At 36.2% G+C, this 4,549-nt stretch overlaps 1 pseudogene; it reads right to left on the bottom strand.

Moving 5' to 3' along the window:
* Nucleotides 1–257: 257 nt before the first annotated feature.
* On the bottom strand, nt 258–615 carry LOC101551731 (ATP synthase subunit g, mitochondrial-like; annotated as a pseudogene).
* Between the last annotated feature and the right edge of the window lie 3,934 nt (nt 616–4,549).

The raw sequence follows: 4,549 nt of genomic DNA, 5'->3' as shown, positions 1-4,549 counted from the left end.
AAATATTACAGTGCATTCAACTGCACCATTACCTAAAGTATCAAACAGTGTTTTTCAGTGACATTAAAAAGAAGAGGATATTTGTACATCTTAAATTTGTAGTGTCAAGTATTGCATTCAAGTATTTAACATAATACCATAATATTTCAGAAGCTCAAAAGTCACTTCCAGAACATGAACTTTTCTTTTCTTTTCTTTTCTTTTTTGACACATCGTTTTATTCAAGTATGAGTCTGACCACACATGATCCAAGAAGACTCAAGTGAACCAGCTGTTCATTGGTCTTCAGACATCATAGCCAGTGAGGCCATGCTTCCCAATGATCTTGCTGACATAGAACCACATCCACACCTCTGTGGCCACCAAACCATTCAGCAAAGCTTCCTTCACTGTGAGATGCCTGAAGTTCCCTGTCTTAGCACTGTTAATTATTTTTTTTAAGCTTTGAATAACTGTTGGGATCTCAGCAGGGGGTGGAGAATCAGCTCAACCGTGGCATACTGGAGAAATGTGGCAAATCGAAGCTTCGAGTAAGTCACAGCAGCGCTGATGAGCACTGGGGCCTTCTCCGTGAGGTTGCGGACGAACTGGGCCATGGTGCCAGCTCGGAACCTCTGTCGCTCAGCTCCATGTGAATTTTTTTTAAGGCTGATCAGTTCCAACTACTTTAATGAACCCGGTTGTCTCCCATTGTTAAGTATCTTTGGGTTATAACATTTACCTCTGTCTTACCCATTATTCAAAAAATACCAATAACCCAAATAAAAATGCTAGGTTTTGTGAGAAACAGGAAGTCCTGAAATTCTTTCAATTTTATGCATTTCAAAGGATTTCTTTATTATCTCCTATTTTGAAAACTAATCCAATAAAATGCGGTTAATTTTTGTAGCTACTTTTATAATGCATGTCATCTAAATTTGTTAAGTTAAAGTAATAGAGATTGGAAAAAACAAGAAATGTATCACTTAAAATATTGTTAGTTGGGGAACTGAAATTCTTATAAAATGTATATATTAAAATGCAAGCTTTTCTTTTTTGTTTTGTTTTGTTTTGGGGTCACACCCGGTGATGCGCAGGGATTACCCCTGGCTCATGCACTCAGGAATTATTCCTGGCTGTGCTCAGGGGACCATATGGGATGCTGGGATTCAAACCTAGGTCGGTCGCATGCAAGGCAAACACCATACCTGCTGTGCTATCGCTCCAGCCCCCAAAATACAAGTTTTTCAAATATTTTTTTAAGTGAACTTATTTTTATGTGATATTAGTTTGCATGGACTGGAGCTAGAACACAGCGAGGAGGGCATTTTCATTGCAAGCGGCCTACCTGGGTTCCATTCCTCCATCCCTCTAGGTAGAAAGCTATGGAGAATATCCCGCCCACACAACAGAACCTGGCAAGGTACCTATGTTGTATTAGATATGCCAAGAACAATAACAAGTGTCACAATAGAGACCTTACTGGTGCCCACTTGAGCAAATCAATGAACAATGGGAATGACAGTGCTACATTAATCTGCATCTTTAATATGATTCAAACCAAAATAACTTATTGATATTGGACCAACAATGCCATCTTTATAATCTTCTCATCATTTACTAATCACACAGAAACGTTAAATTTCATTGAAGTGTTAATTGAATTGCTTTATGTCTTATCTGATAATTTTTCATGTAATAGTTAAATAACTCACCATTAAATCATACTAACTTGCTGCTTGGAGATCTTAATAAGATGGGGAATTACATAATACCAAATATTACCTCTTATAATTCCCCATCTTATGAGTAATAAGATGGGGAAATGATTCTTACCACCGGTGCTGTTGTTGGTATCAATGTTGACCATACAAGAAGCATTTTCACTCACAAGAGAATTTAGGCTGTTGGCTTGGCTCTCACTTCTTTTACCTACTTGAGAAAAAAAAATAATTTAGTTTTGGGGCCATACACATTGTTATTTGGGAGAAACTCCAGACTTTGTGCTTGACTTGGAAGGATCACTCCTGGCAGTTGTCGGAGGCCATGTGGCACCAGAAATAAAAACTGGTGTTTCTTTGTGCAATTTCGTAGACTATATGAGGGACTGGAAATATAGAACATAGTGTAAGGCACTTGTCTTACACATAACTGACCCTAGTTCAATCCCTAGCACCCTATATGGTACTTTGAATCTGCCAGAGTGATTCCTGAGATAAGAGAACCAGGATTAATCCTTAAGCACCACTGGCTATGGCCCCCAAACAAAAACAACAAAGATTGCCTCTTATAATGAAGTTAACATATCTACATAGTTGACTTTTAGAAAGGTATCAGTGGATATATGTAAAAAGAGTGTCATTGCGAGGGAAGGGTGCATAGGACACCTATTTTCATGTGGCTGACTGAGATTCAATTCCTGGCACCCCATATTATTCCCCAAGCCTGTCAGGAGTGATTCATTTACATAATGCCAGGAGTAAACCCTCAGCACTTTGGGAACTACTGAGTGTGTTCCCAAAACCAAAACACAAACTTAAAATTTAAAAAAAATTATAGATACATGTTTTATATGTGCGTGAACAATACTTGTATTTTTGGATGATCTTTTGTATCAAAAAGATACAAATCTTCCTAAAAGATTTATGACCTTTTAGGAAGTAAATTCTGAGCCTGAATCTAAAAATTAAAAACATGAATTCAGGGAAAGAGAAGAAGGAGCAGTTCATTAGCAAAAGAAAATGATAATTTATGAGGTTGACACATGTAAAAGGAAAAGCAGAACAATGTGAATTGGGTAGGAAGGACAACCGATTATATTATAGTTCTGTGAATATCTCAGAAATAAAAAAGGAGCCCTAGTTGAGCATTGCCTCATTAGAAAAATGTGACTGGGTGACAGCAGATGATCAGGCTCAAACAATCAGGCTCAAACTTTGATGCTGCTTTGACAGAATGAGGTCTCAGTACAGCACTATAGTGAATCCTGAAGGTGCTTCTGTAGCTTCTGTAGGTTCTCAGCAACTATATACCTTGTTGGAGGTCCACTTGAAGTGTGCTATGCCTAGTTGCCAATTAGGTCTATAAAGAACCCAATAATTTAACATGTATTCAGATCTTTATTTTTCATTTGTCCTGCCAACATTTCCATTTATATATACAATAGTCTAAGCTTTTGAACTCAAAATAGGTTTAATAATTTTAAATTTTTATTAAAACAAATAATTTTCTAAGATTTGTGAGACATTTAAAAATATGGACAGCTTTCTAAAAATGTTCATGAATGTTCTTCTTTTGCTTAACATCAAAGGACAGTCTGTCAGAATGGTACGAATGTTATATTCTTGGGTTTCTCATGCAACTGTGTGATATCCTTCAAGTACAGATTCTGTGATCAGGTCACTATTCATTTGAGATCTATTTCAAATATTCCTTTAATGAAACACTATGCATTTTAGTATGATAAAAATAATGTATTCTAAAATGACACATGTCCTACATATTCTGACGTTTTATTGTATAGGAATGCACATACCTGCCCATGTATGGGCTTAAATTGGGTCTTCTTTGTAAATTTTAGTGAATTGTAATTCACAAGTAGTCTGTTAATATACACTGGGCAACAAGATACTGTAAGCTATAAAAAGGGAATAAAACAATTGGCAAGTAAAATTGGTCTTTAATGACAATAAAACCCATTTGACCTTGCAGAGAAAGATCTAGAAAATCTGCTGATTCATACAGGAAAATCTTCCTGAAGAGTTGAGTGCTCAGGTTAAACTACCCTCCTAGGCAGCACTAATTTGGCTGACAGATACCAAGCTCTAGTTAATCTAAGCTGACAATGACCTTGCTAGCATTACCTGAAAAATCCCCTTACACAAATTTTCTATATAAATATTCCAATCCCATATACATATAGAACAGCACAGCAAAGTATGTATCATTTTACTAGAGCTAAAATTTTCCGATCATTTTTACAGAGGAGAGAAAATAAAGCTAGTCTTTGAAAGGTTTGTGGCTTTCATTTTGTAAGAATTAATTTGGACCTCAGAGGAAAGTCATGCATTGATTACATGGAACTGTTTTACAATTTTGTAAGTTGTAGATGAGTGATAGAGATACAAAATAAACAATTGTATATAGATATGCAGATGTATTCTGCCTTGTAGAAAAATAACCATAGCTCCCTGTACGATGAAAAAATGATACCACTGCATGTCTATATTTATTTCAACATTCATAATCTATAACTATATCTGTCTTTTACATTTACTTTTGAATAGTTTATGATCTTTGGATTGTTTGTTATTGATTAATTAGTTTAAATTGTCAATATTTGCTTTTCTAATAAACCTGAATTAGAGTGATGATACTATTTTTAAAATAATTCTTTAAAAAATGTAAGGTTTTGGGGGCTGGAGTGATAGCACAGCGGGTAGGGCGTTTGCCTTGCATGCAGCTGACTCAGGTTCGTTTTCTAGCATCCTATATGGTTCCCTGAGCACCACCAGGAGTGATTCCTGAGTGCATGAGCCAGGAGTAACCCCTGTGCATTGCCAGGTGTGAC

This window comes from Sorex araneus, chromosome 1, assembly GCF_027595985.1.
Source record: "Sorex araneus isolate mSorAra2 chromosome 1, mSorAra2.pri, whole genome shotgun sequence".
Classification (NCBI taxonomy): domain Eukaryota; kingdom Metazoa; phylum Chordata; class Mammalia; order Eulipotyphla; family Soricidae; genus Sorex; species Sorex araneus.
This window is presented reverse-complemented; position numbering and strand designations above follow the sequence as displayed.